Source organism: Anolis carolinensis, chromosome 3 (assembly GCF_035594765.1).
Source record: "Anolis carolinensis isolate JA03-04 chromosome 3, rAnoCar3.1.pri, whole genome shotgun sequence".
NCBI lineage: Eukaryota > Metazoa > Chordata > Lepidosauria > Squamata > Dactyloidae > Anolis > Anolis carolinensis.
Window position 1 is genome coordinate 102,460,131 of NC_085843.1, and position 19,715 is coordinate 102,479,845.

Below are 19,715 nucleotides of genomic sequence, written 5' to 3' on the forward strand. Positions count from 1 at the left end.
AATTCTCTAGTAAAACTCTAATAAACTGATTTTTCTCCCCGAAATGCCTCTCAAGAAATGTACAATGATTTCTTCATACTTTCACTCCTCAGCATGGCCCTAAATTAACTTCTTAGTCCTAGATAGTAGCATCTGGTTCAGATGTAACCATCTAAAATAGATTGTTCATGATTTATTGTCCCAGTAACAAACTGGATGCTGCTTATTTACCCCTCCTCTCCCTAAGCACATGACTCTTGCACTTCTATCCCCCCCCCCCTGTTAAAACCACAGGTCCCTCTGCTGTCCAAAATAAGAAACTGTGTTTTAATCTCTCCTTAAATTTAAATTAGGACATGAACATAAAATGTTTAATCTTGTAAAATAAACATGCCTAGCCCTTGCTAATACTTGGATAGTTGTTTAATCTCCACTTATATTTAAACTAGGATATTTACATGTAAACTAGTATATGAAGTCAAGATCCAATCTGACATTCTAAGCTAAACGCGGCCAGCCCTGATTAGTACTTGGATAGTATTTTAACCTTTACTTACATTTAAACTAGAATACTTCTGTTTAAACTAGAACACACACGACCTTGTAACATAAGCAGGTCTAGCATTGGTTAGGACTTGGTCAGTGAATACCCGGTGTAGTAGGCTATATTTCAGAGTAAGGAACAGGCAAAACCACCTGGGTATTCCTTGCCTAAGAAATCCTATGAAATTCATGGCAGTCTCCATAAACTGACAGGCAACCGGAAGACTCATATACATGTTAAATAGTAATGATTTTTTTAAAAAAAGAAATAAACCCAGAGATTTCCAATTTGGACATCATGGGAAAATGTGGTTTGAACAAGATAGAAATCCTGAAGGAAAATGGCCCATTGCCATCCATATTAGGATTTATTGGTCCAAGGTTTTTAAGTCTGGAGTCAAACTGACCTGAGGTCACACTCCTGTAAAAACCACTGCATAGCCAAACCCCACTGAAAAATCAAATCGTGCAGACTGCCTAAAGAACAAAAAACCCAATGTTTAATGTATTTGTTTCTGTTTTCTTCAAATGACACCAGCCTCCTATGGTTCCCAGAAGATTTCACTTGAGATAAAAAGCTCCCTGGATGAAACTGTGCCTTCCATCTCTTGAAAAGCACAGAAGCCAACCAAAGAGCACCAGGTTACTTTCTAAATGGCTCCATTCTATAGCTTTGTTATTCTTTTTTATCTCTTTCTTTCTTATAGTCCCTCTGGTCGTAATCTGGAATTGATCTCCTTTTAATGGGGCCACCAGGTGGGAAGTGTATCCCAAACACCATGTGTCTTCCTTCTGCCTATTTGATGTCAAGCCTACCGAGTTAAATGATGTACACAAATGGGTTTGTATCAAAAGACAAGACCTCCTCCCCGGAGAGTGCGGGCAGCTCAAAGCTTAATTGTGGTGCCCATTGAGAAGCCTTCCGTCCTTTCCTTCTCTGCGGTGTGTCTGCTCCATAGCTAATTGCCTGTTTTTTAGGATTGGGGCAATCACTTCCAAGCCTCATCTTGAGCTTATTACAAATGCCCTTGTGTCATGCCTTTTCACACAAATACAGAGTGTTTACCTGCCAGTCATCTACAACACAGGACTGTTGTCAAGGGAGATGGCAGCCCTTGAAGATATTTATTTTAATATAGTGGCCTTTCACTTCTGAAGATTAAGAGATTTCTCTCAGGAGACTTTTAAAAAGCCACAATGAAATTTAAAGGCAATTGTAAAATGGTTCATTTATATTAATTTAATAGCATATATTTAATGCCGTCTCATGTACCTTTCATTTAATTTCTTTTTGAAAATTCTCCGTATCAAAGATTAAAGGATAGTGTAGTCTAGTAGCTGAACGGGGAAAAAACTGAGATTCCAATTAGAGCCAGAGATAACCTGGGTAATTTTGGGCAAATCACTCAAACTAATCTCACAGAATGGGTTGGGGAATGAAACAGAACCCTTTCCATATATACAAGTACCTGTCTCCTTTTAATATGAACTGTGAACAAATATCCATGGCATTTTACTTAGTGCAGGGGTCTATCTACATAAATGTTTATATTTATTTTCGTGCCACATTTGAATTATGGCAACCCTATGGTAAATATTTGAGCACTTTCTAAAATGTATTCAGAAGTGATTTGCCATTGCCTTCCTCTTGGGCTGAAAGAGCATGACAAATGTGTTTCAATGACTGAGCAAGGATTTGAATCCTGTCCTCCTAGTGCCCTAGTCCAACACTCAAACCGCAACATACTTTAGTTTCACAGAATTAGACTATAAGAAAAGCTGTGATTATTCTTTCACAATTATGAAATTATGAAATGTATGAAATCCATTAACGTATTAGATATGAAAGGCATTAACTTAATCCATATTTTTGCAATCTAGTACTTATGCACAAAGTAAATTATCCACATAAATGTAATAGGGAATCAGTTCTGATTTTATTTGCATGGCCTTTAAAACAACAGTAACATAGACATAATACATTTCTAGCATTCAAGTCACTAAGCAGTTTAATGTCATTAACTTATTATAAACACAATAAAACCTGTTATAATGCAAACAAATATGAGATATCTCAGGGAAGCGTATTTTAATTGCAATAAAACTGTCATCTAGATGTATCAGCTAGTTATCATATTTATCGTGATGAATTCTAATGTGATTCTAATAAGATTAAGAAGAGATTTGACCCTTTCCTCTTCATGGATGTTTGCGACTGAGTACAAATCCCATTATGGGACTCAATCTTCAAGGAAGACAAAGGAATTGTTGATGTGAATACATACAACTTCTGAGTTCAGAAACAAGAGGAAGCCTAGCTGACAATGACTACAACAAAGGAAGAGTGAGAAACAAATTAAATAAACACGTCAACCTAAATTTTGGGTTTGACTGAATTTCCTATATGGATATTCGCTAGATGGCAAATACAAAGGTGTAGATCACATTAGGCCTGAGACAAAGGTTTTACTGAGAATGAAAATAAATAATGTGTCTAGATTAAGAGAGGTGAATAGTTCTAAATGGCATGGAAGCAATTATGTGTACACATGACAACCTCCCTGGTATCAGCATTCACTCTGTACCCAGGGATGCTTGCAAACGGAAACTATGTATACTGGTAACACAATATCAGTGGTCAGAGTACATAGTGAATTTAACTACAAAGGACATCTGAAAAGGGCTTTATTGTGACATTACAAATTATCATCATTATTCTACATCATCTCCTTAGTCATGTATGTCCAAATAAGTAACATCTCCTGACCCCCCCTTCCCAAGCAATAATAATAATAATAATAATAATAATAATAATAATAATAACTTTATTGTTATACCCCGCCCCATCTCCCCGAAGGGACTCGGGGCGGCTTACATGGGGCCAGGCCCGATAAAACAAACAAAACAGTAACAAAGCAATAAAGCAATTATCCCAGTAAAAAAACCATCAACATCAATAAAAACAATCATTAAACTCAACAAGCAGGATACAGTGTTAAAAACAGGAGACTAATTCGTAGATCCCAGGCGAAATGCAGAGTGATATGAAATGGGAAAAGGAAATTTCACAGTTGGACAATAAAGTGCGGTATAAAATGGCAAGACAACAACAATGGGACTATTATGGAATGGACAGATAGATAAATCCAGCAACAACTAAACATCGAAGGCCTTTTGAAACAGCCAGGTTTTTAAGCTCTTCCGGAAGGAGAGATGGGTAGGGGCCTGCCTGATCTCTCTAGGTAGAGAGTTCCAAAGCCGGGGGGCCACGACGGAGAAGGCCCTCTCTCTCGTCCCCACCAACCGTGACTGTGAGGGTGGTGGGAGTGAGAGAAGGGCCTCCCCCGACGAGCGAAGAGAACGTGTGGGTTCATAGAGGGAGATGCGGTCTCTAAGGTAGGTGGGTCCCAAACCGTTTAGGGCTTTGTAGGTGATAACCTGCACCTTGAATTGGGCCCGGAAAGTAAATGGTAGCCAGTGAAGCTCCGTAAACAGAGGCGTTGAACGCGCCCTGTAATTCGCTCCAGTTAGAAGCCTGGCTGCCGAACGCTGTACTAGTTGTAATTTCCGGGCCGTCTTCAAAGGCAGCCCCACGTAGAGCACATTGCAATAGTCCAGTCTAGAGGTAACTAAGGCATGGACCAGCCTGGTCAGATCAGACTTCTCGAGGTATGGTCGCAGCTGGCGCACAAGTTTTAGTTGTGCAAAGGCCCTCCCGGCCACGGCCGACACCTGAGCCTCAAGTGTCAGCCCCAAATCCAGGAGGACCCCCAAGCTGCGGACCTGCGCCTTCAGGGGGAGTGTGACCCCGTCAAGCACAGGTTGCCACCCAATACCCCGATCAGACGTACGACTGACCTGGAGGACCTCTGTCTTGTCGGGATTAAGTCTCAGTTTGTTCACCCTCATCCAGGCCAACACAGCGGCCAGACACTGGTCCAGAATCCGAGGGGCTTCCTTGGATTTAGGTGGAAAAGAGTAGTAGAGTTGGGTGTCATCAGCGTAGAGATGGCACCGTACTCCAAAACTCCAGATGACCTCTCCCAGTGGTTTCATGTAGATGTTAAAAAGCATGGGGGACAAGATAGATCCTTGCGGGACCCCACAGGTCAATGGCCAGGGGTCCGAGCAGGTGTCCCCCAGCTTCACCAACTGGGAACGACCCTCCAGAAAGGACTGGAGCCACTGCAGTGCAGTACCCCCAAGGCCCATCCCAGAGAGCCGCCCCAGAAGGATACCATGGTCGATGGTATCGAAAGCCGCTGAGATGTCCAAGAGAACCAGCAGGGTCACACTCCCCCTGTCCAGCTCCCTGCGGAGGTCATCCACCAAGGCAACCAAAGCCGTCTCGGTACTGAACCCAGGCCTGAAGCCAGACTGTGATTGGTCCAGAAAATCCGTATCTTCCAAGAATCCCTGGAGCTGAGAGGCAACCACCCGCTCCAAGACCTTGCCCAAGAATGGTAGGTTAGAGATTGGCCTGTAGTTACAAGGACTGGTCGGATCTAATGAGGCCTTCTTCAAAATAGGCCTTACCACGGCTTGTTTTAGGCTGGATGGAAATTTGCCCTGCCCCAAAGAGGCATTAATTATTGCCACAAACCAATCAACTAACCCACCACTGGCCTGTTTTAAAAGCCAAGATGGGCAGGGATCTAGGGCACAGGTAGTCGCCCTCACCGCTCCAAGAATCTTGTCCACATCATCAGGTTGCACAAACTGAAACGAATCCTGGCAATGCTTCAAGGCTGATGCCAGATCCGCCTGCTCATCCAGGATTAAGTCCTGGATAATTGCAGATTTCCCACTGACGGATCTGGCATTAAGCAGCAGTACCTTTAACCCGGAGGGGCTGCCATGGAGGCTACCACACCTAACCTTCTCCAGGGTCGCAAGACACCTGTTGCGCTTCTCCCTGGGAAACTGTTGACCGCACCCCCTCCTCCCCCACACGACCTCGATGTACTTTAAAAGCCAGTAGCCAGATTGAACAAAGGAGTTCCATTCAAATGCATATTGAGCTGAAAAGAGCATGATATTTCCATTTTAAAAATAATTTTATTGGGGGTTTTTCTCACAAAGTTATATATATATATATATATATATATATACACACACACACACACACACACACACACACACACACACACACTAGCTGTGCCCGGCCACGCGTTGCTGTGGCGAAGTCTGGTGGTATGGGAAATAAAGTATTGAGGAACTGGTGGTAGTTAAGGAAAAGGGTAAAGGTTTTCCCCTGAGTCCAGTCGTGTCCGACTCTGGGGGTTGGTGCTCATCTGCATTTCTAAGCCGAAGAGCCGGGGTTGTCCGTAGACTCCTCCAAGGTCATGTGGGATGACTGCATGGAGCGGCGTTATCTTCCCGCTGGAGCAGTACCTATTGATGCACTCACATTTGCATGTTTTCGAACTTCTGGGTTGGCAGAAGCTGGGGCTAACAGTGCGGGCTCTCTCCACGCCCCTAATTCAAACCTTTCGGTCCAGAAGTTCAGCAGGTCAGCACTTTAACACGCTGTGCCATCAGGGGATATTATTTCCTAAAGGTTGTGAATATACAATATTTCTGATTTTTTTTGTCTGTTGGAGGCAAGTATGAATGCTGCAATTAGGAAAAATGATTAGGATGTAATGGCCTTGCAGCTTTAAAACCTGGCTGTTTCCTCCCTGAGTGAATTTTTTGTTGGGAGGTATTAGCTGGCCCTGATTGTTTCCTGTCTGGAATTTCCTTGTTTTCAGAGTGGTGTTCTTTGTGATATTTTATGTGCTTCTACTGTCTGTGGCCCTGAGAAAACAGAGGATTTGCCAGACTTTGATGATGGGAATATTTTGTTGGGAGGTGTTAGCTGGCCCTGATTGTTTCCTGTGTGGAATTCCCCTGTTTTCAGAGTGTTGTTCTTTATTTAGTGTTCTGATTTTAGAGATTGTATTGTTCTGTTTTATTATACCACAGTAATTTTATATATTCTGATTTTAGTGTTTTTGATAACTTGGAACCAGATTGTATTCATTTTCACAGTTGATCACAACACAATAATAATAATAATAATAATAATAATAATAATAATAATAATGATGATAGTAATAATAATGATTTTGGTAATACACAGTGCTTCACTCCCTTCTCAGCTTCCTTTCTGGAAGAATCCTTTCTTGGGAGGTGTTAGCTGGCCCTGATTGTTTCCTTTGTGGAATTTCCAATTTCCCTGCTTTCAGACTGTTGGTCTTTATTTACTGTCCTGGTTTTAGAGATTATATTGTTCTGCATTATTCTATCCCAGTAATTATTTCATATTAAAGTAGAATCTCACTTATCCAACATTCGCTTAACCAATGTTCTGGATTATCCAACGCAGTCTGCCTTTTCATAAGCAATGTTTTTGTAGTCAGTGTTTTAAATTCATTGTGATATTTTAGTGGTAAATTTATAAATACAGTACAGTAGAGTCTCACTTATCCAACATAAATGGGCCGGCAGAATGTTGGATAAGCAAATATGTTGGATAATAAGGAGGCATTAAGGAAAAGCCTATTAAACATCAAATTAGATTATGATTTTCCAAATGAAGCACCAAAACATCATGCTAGACAACAAATTTGGTAGAAAAAGTAGTTCAATACGCAGTAATGCTATGTAGTAATTACTATATTTATGAATTTAGCACGAAAATATCATGATATATTGAAAACATTGACTACAAAAATGCGTTGGATAATCCAGAACATTGGATAAGCGAGTGTTGGATAAGTGAGACTCTACTGTAATTACAACATAGCATTACTGAGCATTGAACTACTTTTTCTGTCAAATTTGTTGTATAATATGATGTTTTGATACTTAATTTGTATAACGATTACCTAATTTGATGTTTAATTGGCTTTTCCTAAATCCCTTCTTATTATCCAACATATTCACTTATCCTGCCGGCCTGTTTATGTTGGATAAGTGAGACTCTACTGCATATTGATAATCTTATATTATCTGCTTAGAACTGGATTATATGAGGCCCCTTCTTCACAGCTGTATAAAATGCACACTGAAGTGGATTATATGGTAGTGTGGATTCAAGGTAATCCAGTGCAAAGCAGATAATATAAGATTATAAATGGGTTATATAGCTGTGTGGAAGGGCCTTGAGTCTCCACTGCCATATAATCCAGTGCAAATTAGATAATCTGGAAGAGATTAGGAAGAGACCTAAGTGAGGCCTAAATCTGCCTGTCCCCTAACTGAACCCTGGCTGTGCTTGGCTGAATTGGTTGCTAGGAGACGAAGTGGGCAGAGATTAGCTCTCTAAACTGGCAGCAATTGGATAAAAACAATTATTGCTCTCCCTCTAATTAGGACTTTATTTTTCTTTTCTTTTTGTTGTATCTTACTGGAGCCGTGAATGATGGGTTGTGTTGTCAAATTTCGAGGTTGGGCGGCCTGTAGTTAGTTGTTTTGTGGGTTGCCCTGATGCCATCACTCATTTTTATATATATATATATATATATATATATATATATATATATATCTCCAATATTTGTACCCCGCCCTTCTCCCCGAGGGGACTCAAGGCGGCTTACACAACTGGCAGGATCACTACCTTATATATATAAGAAGAGGGATGGAAAGAAAAAAGAGGGAAACCCATAAAGAGCTTTCAGGATCCAATCCTCTGTTGATGGGGTTTCTTTGGTCTTCCAATGTCTGGCGTATGCTATTCTCACTGCCTTCACCATATAATTGAATAAAATGTCTTTATTCTTATCTGTTCTGAAATTTGTCATGCCTAATAAGAAATATTCTGGCTTCATTTCAATTTTGGTAGATAATATTGTCTCTATTTTTTTGGTGGACCATTCTCCAAAAGTTATTGGCTATCTTACATGTCCACCAATTGTGACTTGCACTTCCATCACTTTCACTGTACATTTTTATAACATTTGGCTATTTTCTGGGGAGTGATGTATCACTGGTACATCATCTTATACCAATTCTCTTTGAGGTTGAAAGAATATATGTATTTTAATTTTTTATTCCAGGATTTTTCCTAATCTTCCAATTGGATTAGGTATCCAATATTTCAAGCCCAATTTGTCATGCAGTCTTTTACCATTTCCGTTTCTGTAGACCACTGAAATAACATCTTATAAATATTCGTGATCTCGTTCTTTTCCATTTGGATTATCTTATCCCATATTGATTCCTTTGTCATGAACTCCAATTTCATATCTTTGTTAAAGTATTCTTTTAACTGTTTATATTGGAACCAGGAGACGTTCTTATTCAATTTGTTTATTTCTTCTTGAGATTTAAATATATAGTCCTCATCTTGTTTCCTCAAGATTTCCTTATATGTTGGCCACTTCTCCCATGCCAATTTTCTTCTTTGAATTGCCTCCAGCATTGAAAATGTTTCCAATTTTCTAATTTTTTCTTAATTTATTTCCCTTTCACTTCATAGTTGTTTTTCAATAACTGAACATTTTTTGAAGTCATGGATACTCCCAAATACTTGATTTTGTTCATAATTTGCAGATCTGTCAGTTCCTTTAGTCTTTCTTGTCTTCTTTTTGTTATATTTTTCGTTAGAAAAAATATTTTGTTAGAAATATATTTTCCATTAGAAAAGAACATGATATTTTCAAACTTGTTCCAGTAGTGAATGAGGCTGCAACAAGGAATTGCTATAGAGATGTTGCTTCTACTTGCCATAGCCTTGTTGGCTGGTAGGAGAGAGGTTTGGATGCCATCTCCCTTGTGCCCCAAAAGGCAGCTGAATAGACCTCTAATGCCCTATTGAGCTGCTGCTATTATGATGGGGTGGGAACTTCTGTAATCTTATTAAATGCTAAAGAGGTAGAGTGGTGAACTGGTTTGTGTGCTGGACTACAGTTTGTGTGCTGGACTACAACACTGGAGACCAGGCTTTGATTCCCTATGGAAACCCACTGGATGGTCTTGGGCAAGTCACACATTCTTAGCCCCATAAACCCTGTGATAGAGTAGCCATAATATGAAAATGATGTAAAGGCACAGAACAAGAACAACAACAACTAAATGAAAATCATGTTACAGATCTGTAATTATAGGTTAAGAATCTGTGAATTAGTATACTGAAGGCCAGACTATGTTAATATATTCAGCATTGTTACACACATGAGAAACCTCAGGTAGCAGAGATGAAAGATCTAAAATAATGCAAAGGGATGAAAAATTATCTTCATCTACTTGACCTTCAGAAAGTGAGTTTATTATACAAAATTTATGAAGATGATCAAGTGCTTCGGTTGACAGCACATTTGACAGCTTTTTTTATTTTATAAAACCTGTTAACAATACCAACCAGTAGTTTTTAATAACAGGGTGAATAAACCACTCTGCTTTAGTTTTTAATATTCAAACTATGAGATGGCTTGCAATGTTTTTATAAGAAATATTGTTAGATGAGATCTGAAGACTTCTTACTGTGCATTACATTACCTCATTATTAAAATGGGGATGTGTGAGATACAAATTCTAATCAGGAATACTGTTTTTCATTGTGTAACATTTGAAATTTAAAAGAATGGGAGGAACAAGACTGTAATTTGGTGAGAGAAAGTATGCCTGGATGTAAAACATTACAGGTTGAAAAACATTTTCAAATGTGATCATTTCATGCCAATTAATTTATATAATTATATAATTTATATTAATTTATATATGGGGTATAACTCAAATAAATAAATATTTTCAAGTATTTGAAAAAGCTTTATTTTGCAGAATTAATAAAGAGATAGTGGGTTAAAATAGTTTAAACAAAGTACAGAAGGGCGGTAGACTGATGGAAGCAGAAATTAGTTTGAAAACTTTCCACATTTGTTTGTAAAGATTGTATCACCTTAGCTCTACATAGGAAAAACATTTCATATTAAGGGGCATCTATTAAATGCCAAAAAAATTCCATATTATAGCATATATATTTTGGCAGGTGCTTTCATGGAGTAATAGATAAAAATATTACTACCCTCTTATGAATTCATATACAGAAACCCTTACTTACTCAGAGGAAATAATTACCTATTTAGTTTACAAATAGAACGTCACTGCCATTCTACAGGATAAAAACTCTTCTTTCCATGATGGCTGTAGCAAATTTAGTCATGTCAGCACAACCCCCCTGGTTTGTTGGCACAATTAAAATCTCTGCAATTGTGTCATGGGCCATTTCACACAAATAGTTTCCCATATGGGAAGGCACGGGCCCATTTTTCAGTGGCTGCCACACTAACAACTTAAGAATTAGGCCTTGAGGAGCTGTGACATATAGAAGACGGATAATATTTTTAAAAAGAATTTGGCAGATAGTTAAAACATAAGAAAGAGTGAAAGGAAGGATAAGAAGCAAAGTACAATGCCAGTATTTAAAAATAAAATACCTAAAGGGTCTTTGTCATGCAGGCGCCTGTAGAACATTAATGAAGATTGAAGCATTCATGATAACCAAATCCAACAAAGTGAAACATGCCTAGGCTCCTTGATGAGGGCAGAAAAATATCAAAGCAAACACAGTTTTGAACTTTTGATGAATGGAAATAAATGCAGATTGAGACAAATCAACTCCACACCTACATAGACGCATTTGAAACGTTGGAGAACAGTAACACAAAATAACTGGAAAATAGCAAGCATACCCTCCAACATTTCATAGACAAGAACTGGGACATGTGTGGCCAAGCAGAGAACTGGGACATGTGTTGTTAGAATAGCAAAAATTATTCATGACGAAGAGCGCATAAGCTAGGAAAGGCTGCAGCAGTTTGCTCTTGCCTGAATTTATTGGGAGAGAAATAATTTTGACACTCCTCTTTCCACCGCTGAGTTAATTGCATACAAACTACATTTGTAGTTTGAAGTCAGCTTCCAATAATTGAAGAAAGCCAAGCATAAAGACGAAAGGAGAAAGATATCTAAATTCTGGAACCAAAAAGCATCAGATCCCACCTGACCTTGGAAACCATGTAGGGTCACTCTGGTTAATGCCCACAAATACCTGATGTTGTAAGCTAGGGGTCCCCAAACTAAGGTCTGCAGGATGGATGCAGCCCTCCAAACTCATTTTCCTGGCCCTTGCCCTAAACTTTAGACTTTGGGTCACTCTAAGTCTGAAATAACTTGAAGGCACACAATAACAACAATCCTAATTAATTTGACTATCTCATCAGTCAAAAGCACGTCCACAGTTCCCTTTGAAATACTGGTAAGTTTGTATTGGTTAAAATTGTTCTTCATTTTAAATATTGTATTGTTCTTTAATATTTTTTTTCTTTACAAATAAGATATGTACAATATGCATAGGTATTTGTTCTTTTTTTTTAAACTACAGTCCAGCCCTCCAAAAGCCTGAGGGACTGTGGAATCAGCCCTCTACTTAAAAAAAATTAGAGAACTCCTGCTATAAGATACGTTTCAGAGGAAGGACCTGGCAAAACCATCTCCTTACCAAAGAAAACCTATGAAATCCATGGAGTCATGTAAATTCAATAGTCAACTTGTAGGCACATACTCATGCACAGAGGGGACATTTTTAGAACAGCTGAAAAAGTGGGATGATGTGGGCGGTCCTTTCCAAATTGAGACAGTGGGAGAAAACCAGCAAATCACTGGGCTGTGGCAAGTTGTTTTAAAATAAAGGATTGAAGAGAAAGTAGTACTGTATTTAGAACATGGAAATGTTATGACCACAGTTCTTTGATAGAACACTTGCTTTGTATTCCAAAAGAGCTTAAAGCAGTAGTGTCCAGCCTTTGGTCCTCCAGCTGTTTTTGACTTCAGCTTCCAGAATTCCTGGCTATTGGACAAACTGGCCAGGACCTTTGCGAGTTGGGAGTCCCAAACACTTGGATGGCCAAAGGTTTGACACCACTGCCTCAAAGTAATTAAATCCCCAACTATCAAGTTTCGGGTGGAGAAAGACCTGTGTTTCAAACTCTTGGGGAGATCAGGTGAGAAGACCATAAATGAGAAATATGTTGATCAAGTGCATCTAAAGCTCTTTGATGTGGTTGAGCAGCATCTTTTTTTCTGTGCCAGGGATGGGCATCATATTAATACTCATTGGTTATATATGTTTCCTTCTTTCCTGAAAACTTTCTGTAGATTAGCAACCAATGTCTCATGGACCAGAACCAGTGTATGGACCACCAATTTAAGTAGCACAGCTGTAGACAGCTGCAACACCATCAGTCCTGCCCAATTAGCCAGGGGTGAAAAGTGAAAAACAAAAGTCACAAAGACCAGAGGACCATATGCTTTCCACCAATGGCACAATAAACTGCTAGCTAAACCAATCTGCTGAGTGGGTATAAGGTAGCTTTCTATATTTCCAAGATGTGGTCAGTTATGGTCACCTCAAGCCTAAACACCATACAAAGAAGAACTGGAGAAAGTAAAAAATAGGAACATTTTAAAAAGATATGGGATGGTATTTATCCCTGTGGAGAAGTCATAGTTATTATGTTTAATTTTAACTGTTAGAGTATGTATTTGTGTTTAGTTGACACAGTAGCTGAAAGAGAAGCCATCTTGTTTCAATCCACAGTAGTGCTGTTACCAAGGAGATGGAGCTGGCTAGCTCACCAGAGGGAGAAGTGGGCAGAGCCAAGAAAAGGAAAAAGTGGGAGTTTTAAAAAAAGCCAAGGAGTGCGTGGCTGGAGGCTTTTCAGTCAAGAAGGGCTGAGGAGACAGGCCTGGCCAAAATCTTTAGTCAAGGCAGACTAAAGGGAGCCTAGTCAAGATCTCTAGTTGGGAAGGACTAGTGATCAGGAATTTGATCGGTAGTAGATTAAATTAAAGGCTTTTATTGTAGTTGGGACATTGTTCACTAAGGAACTCAGCTGAGGTTATAGTTCACTACAATTTATATCATCAGTAGGAGAGTGAGAGTGGAATAACACCAGAGACTACTGTTGTGGTGGTATTAAGAGTTATTAAACCACTTGTTTATCTAAAGTTCCATAAGTAAATCAATCTACCTGCAACCATAAGCTTTGTACGCAATAAACTTGTTGTTCTTTGTTAACAACTGACTCATTTCATCTCATCTGTGTCAGTGGAGCCAAATTTCATCGGTGATAATTCAAAAGCCTCACATTGGTAGCAGTTACCTTAATAAATCACCTAATTGGGGAAGAGTAATAGTCACAGTTACCTCAGAAAGGGAACAACAACACAGAAATCCCTAACTACAGAGACAGCGGCTGGGATCTTGAAATAAAGATCACCCCCTGTAATCCTTCCCCTAATATAAAGGTGATATATATATAATCTAGAGGGATTAAAAGATTCAAAAATCCCCTCAGCAGTGGAAACAGCATTTACAATTTGCTTTGACACCATTACAATTGGCTTGAGTCTTCCCAATTGGCTTTAGCACCATCACAATTGGTGGCACCGTCGGGATTGAGTCTTCGTAATTAGATTAAACCATCCCAATTGAAGTAACGTCAGCGCAATCCCATATATTTTTATGGCAAAATATATGAGGAATGGGGAAGGGTACAAGAATGGAGAAATTGGGTTGTATTGAAGCTTTTCTAATGTAAATAAAAGACAAGTGTGGGATAAAAGCAGCAAGCTTAAAACATAGGGAAACTCTTCTCCTTTTATGTAGCATATGCTAGCTGCAGAATTGAATGCTATTGTATGATGCTTTATCTATTTGTAGTAATGGTTGCCCTTTAAGTGTTAGAAGTATTTCAAGGTATACATATGGAGGATAATCATGTGGTAGTTGTCGAGTAAAGTATACTGGTAGAAATCAGGTACTAACCATGGAGGACAATATCAAAAAAGTTGTCAAGCAGTGCTCCTATTCCCCAACAGCAAAGAAAGAGTCAAAGTATACACGTTACAGGTGAGTAATCTGGGCCATCTGGTCCAAGCTCATGATAGGTAATTATCAATCAGCAGGCAAATTGTCCCATTGTAGCATTCTTGTCGCAGACCAAGTCAATGCATTCTGTCTGTAACCAATTAATTTGTGGTCTTCTTTATTTCATACTATCATGTCTGCTTATGGCCTGATTCACCATGTAAAGCTTGGAATTCTTGCATTTGATTTGTTTTTGCTCAAACTAATACTACAACATATAAACATATATTTTCAGCCTGAGCAATTTGAGTTTTCCTCTGAATGTTCCCTCCTCCTCCGGCCTTTTCTTTATCCCTGGAAGAAGATTAACTTTTCGGGATGCCTCTCATCAAATTGCATTGGTCCAAAGGGGATTCTTACACTCCCAGGCATCTGGCATCATCAGGGAGTTTAATCTCTGTGCATTGATTGTCACGCTAGTTCAGGAAAGAGGACTCCAGACTTCAAGCAGAGCTTCCTTCGTTTGAAAAAACTCACTGTCTGTCATTGGTAATACAGTAGAGTCCCACTTATCCAACATAAACGGGCCGGCAGAACATTGGATAAGTGAATATGTTGGATAATAAGGAGAGATTAAGGAAAAGCCTATTAAACATCAAATTAAGCACCAAAACATCATGTTATATAACAAATTTGACAGAAAAAGTAATTCAATATGCAGTAATGCTATGTAGTAATTACTGTATTTACGAATTTAGCACCAAAATATCACGATATATTAAAAACATTGACTACAAAAATGTGTTGGATAATCCAGAACATTGGATAAGCGAGTGTTGGATAAGTGAGAATCTACTGTATTGAAATTGTCCCAATAGCGATAACCTTCCTAATACTGACAGACAGCATTAAAACAATGCCTTATAAGGCAAAGAGGCTGTCTGTGAGAAACAGTTTGCAAAAAAAAATAAGGGGAAATTTTGCACAAATAAACATTTTCCTGTGAATAATACTATACTCTGAAGACAGTAGCCATTTTGTAAATATTGTTTATTGAAATCATGCAAACAGCATTGGCTCTAGATGTGTTTGATGTATTTCCTGAAGCTGGTATCAGAAGGGTGTCAGCACTGAAACAAGGCTTGTATTGAGCAAATAGGATACCAAAAAACATTTCTTGTCTAGCTTTCAAAGTTATTATGTTATTAGGGCATTAGCTTAATGCCTGGCTATTATCATTCAAGAGATCAGTCTGATTCCTGAAAATCACAGTTTACTGCTTTAAAGTCAATTTCAACTTATGGCGACTCTATGAAAGAGGTCTCGAGGTCAACAACTCTGATCAGGTCTTGCTGACTCAGGGCTTTGGCTACCTTGACTGAGTTTTACCATCTGGAATTCAGTCTTCTGCTTTTCCTGCTGCTTTCTAGTTTATGCATTATTGTCTAGTGAGTCATCTGTTCTCATGATAAGGGCAATCAGTTTAGTCAGCTTGAGCTTCTAAAGAGAGTTCAAGCTTGATTTGCCATAGGACCCATTTATTTGTCTTTTCAGCAGTCCACCATATCTGTACAACTCTTTTCCATTTTAAATGAGTAAATTTTCTTCCTATCAGCTTTTTTCCACTGTCTAGCTTTTACAGAGAAATGAGGTATATAATTGTATTGACTATCTTAACCAATATTCACTTCCAGATCACATCTAGTTCTTTCATTGCTCCCCTTCCAGTCTGATTTCTTGTTTTTTGACTGCAATTTCTTGGGCCTCTTAGTGGGAGAAAGGCAAGGAATAGATAAAATTAAATAAATGACTTCCCTCCTAATTCTTTACTTCAGATAAATTATATACAAATGAATAGCCCTTTTATAAAGGGGCATTCCCTCCCACACACATTTCAGAATGAAGCAGGCTTTGCTTGATCCATGAGTTGCCACTCTGTGTGTGTGTCTTTGAGAACGTCATTGAAACTCCTCCCACAGCTTTAGGTTCCCACTCCTGCAGTTGCCACTCATGCCAATGAAGAAGACCTACTAAACATACTTCTAGAAAACTTCCTCTCTCTCAACAACTACATACTGCAAGTTCCCTGCACTTTACTTCAGAATAATCCATGTCAAAGTTGGATCTATACACTCTAGTCACCAAGGGGTTTTTGCCTGTCTTGCTTCTGCTTATATTGGTGTAAATAGATTTGTTCTGTGTTTAAACCAGTCTGGTTGGAATACTAGACACTTCAATACAATAGTATTTTGATATTTGTAATTATTTCAACCATGTTTTCTTTAAGGATCTCCCTTGTCTTCCTCCCATCAAACAGCTAAGTTATCTCTGACTTCAAATATTCTAAAATCAGGGATAGCTAGTGGGTTCAAGTCAGTGGATCAATGAATCCAGTCCAGTGTTAAACCTATTTGGGGAATATATGGTTCAGCAAATTGGATCCAGTAAGCAGTGTTGAACCTATTTGGGGGAGAGATGGTTCAGCACCTTGGATAACTACTTTGAAGTCTGGGCTAAAATTTGAAATGATTTCACCACTACACTGACTTGGGGATCCATCAGCAAGTAAGGAAGAAAGTAAGAATAGTAGGGGTTGGTACACAAGATGACAGCAGCCTATATACATCTGCTCATCTGTCTCACTCACAACTCCTTCATCTTTTGCCATGGTAATACAGTATAGAGATTGCTAGTCTGTTGTGCTGGTAGATGGAGACAATCCGCTGTAAGTTCTTTCCTTCTATGGTCCTTCCATCACTCTTCTCTTCTTTAAGAAACCTAATGGTTTTTGTTCCAATCATGGCTAATGCCCTCAGACAAATATATTACAACCCCAGTAGGCCCTGTTAGTAACACACTGATGAAACTAACTTTTTGAATAGAACTGCCTTATTTGGAAAAGACAAAAATTTTCATTAAAGTGGAATGCAGTAGCAAAAAAGGAAGACCACATTTCAGAGAAACTGATATAATCAAAAAGCCATTGCTCCGAGCTTTTAACAAGGGGTGTTGATGGCTACAGGCTTCTTTGAGGTCTCTCATTCCCATAAGTTGAGACTGACTTGACAGCAAATACAACAACACTCCAAAAGTCAATTTCTGTTATGTTTCATATTATTTTTAATGGAATAGTTCTTATAAATGGCAATTATAAGAACTAACTCCATGCATTTTAATAACATTATGCATTAAACTGAAATCCATTAAAATATAACTGTTATGAATCTGAAATACTGGCAACAACTGGCAAAACATATTATGTGTGACACTGAATAGTATAGAGGTCAGTCTGTACATTTCTGTGTGTGTGGGTGCCTTCAATTTATGGTGGCCCCATGAAATTCCTAGGATATTCTTAGGCAAGGAATACTCAGAGGTAATTTTGTCAGAGAAGAATTTCCTTCCTCTTAAATATAGCCTATTGGCAGTCTCCTATCCAAGTACTAACCAAGGCTGGCCCCGTTTAGTTTCCAAGATCAGACAGGATTTGTTTTCGTTGTTCACATCCTGGTGAAATGTTCTGTCTGCCATAGAAGCCAATTGGAGCTCACCTATACTGGTCATATGTACTGGAGCTGATCTGGAGGTACTTCAGATCAGTAATGGAAGAGTCCGTACAACCAGCTATCAAGATGCCTCTGCAATTGGTTGCTGTCTACACTGCACTGCACTGCACTGCACTGACTTGACCTGATCTGACCTGCCTCAGTGGGAAGTAATCTGCATGTCCCAGAGGCACAAACCTGAGTCAGTGCCACAGGACAGCCACCCTTACTATCTCTGTTGTGTTTTCAGCTTAGCAGTGTGGTTGTTGGCCAGAGTGTGGGAAAGATCTGTTTGGGGGGGGGGGGGGGAGAGAGAGAGAGAGAGAGAGAGAGAGAGAGAGAGAGAGAGAGAGAGAGAAATTGCCTTCTCCTCCTCCCAATCATTCTGGTACTCTGGCCTACATCAGAACATGTGATGACTAAGGACCACTGGCAATTTTGCAAGCAATGGTTGCTGTTAAGCCGAAGACAGACTAGGAATGGTAAGTGCCATCCCCTGTTTCTGGACTGCACAACCTTGAGGAAAGCAGGATGGCTGTGTAAACAGCCATCACCAATTCTGAGTCATAGCCGACCCAACTCTTTACACTTGGCCAAATTTTGGACCATGACCATGAAGCTTCAAGGCATCTCCTAAGTGGTCGTGCTAGACATTAGGGTGTATTGGCTTCGTGCATCATGTGGACACCATGAACATTCACCTCAAACCTGCCTCATTTGGCCTGTGTAGCCCTTGGATTTCCAATAATATGGCAACTTAAAATAAGATAAGCTGGTAATTATACATTGTAGGCTATTATTTTTAAATTTTTGATAGTAGGAGGAATAATTTATAATGAGAGATAGTGTGGTGCAGTGGTCTGAGCATTGGGTTATGACTCTGGAGGCCAGGGTTTGAATTTGCATTTGGATATGGAAACCCACTTAGGCAAGGCACACTCTCCTAGCCCTAGAGAAAGGCAAAAGCAAATCTCCTCTGAATAAATATTCTTAAGAAAACCCCATTACAGGTTTGCCTTAAGGTCTTTATAAGTCAGAGAAACTACTTGTAGTAATACAAAAACAACAGTTTCTTTATCCAGGATGCCCTGGAGCTTCAGGAACACAATCTTTTTATAACCAACCACAACTGTTCAATTTACTATTAAAACAAGTATAGCATAGTAAAACCAGTTAAGCATCAAAGATGACTGGGAAGATTCTCTTTGCTGTACATATGAAAGCACAATAAAATGTCCTTTGGAGAAAGAATTAATTTTCCCTTTTGTCTTGGTGGTAAACATTTTAAATTGTTAAATGTTGGAACAAAAACATTTAAAACCCAGTGATTCCGGCCATGAAAATCTTTGGCAATTTTAAACTTATTTTTATAGGACATGCAGCATCAAAACAAAGCAGAAAACCTTTGGGATAGCTGTTTTTCAGTCCATTTATATTCTAGTCACTATCTCTAAAGTGATCTGCGATCAAAGTTAGTTGTTGACCAAGAAAATGACTCTTAAACCTACTTCTTGGATATCTGGAGCTGAACCAAAATGTTCCAGTGCAAAAGATCCTGAGACAGACAGAGATTTCCGGCTTTTGTAACACAAGACATTGGTAGATTGCAGACCTAGAGTTAGGGTTCAGAATTGCTTCTGCTGAGCCCCATAGGAGTGATAGATTGAATGCCTTCTATCTGCTCATATCAGTCATTTAACTTGAAGATACTGGATGGGAGAGTGCAGGTGGTATCTCAAGCCAGTGGAACAGTGGATTTATTCTGAATTTTACTCCAAACTGCAGGAAAGTGC

The 19,715-nt window shown here is 39.1% G+C and overlaps 1 long non-coding RNA gene across 3 annotated transcripts in view; it reads right to left on the reverse strand.

Moving 5' to 3' along the window:
* The window catches only part of LOC134298009 (uncharacterized), a 43,050-nt gene that overhangs the window by 19,331 nt on the left and 4,004 nt on the right, over window positions 1-19,715 (reverse strand). The window lies entirely within an intron of this gene.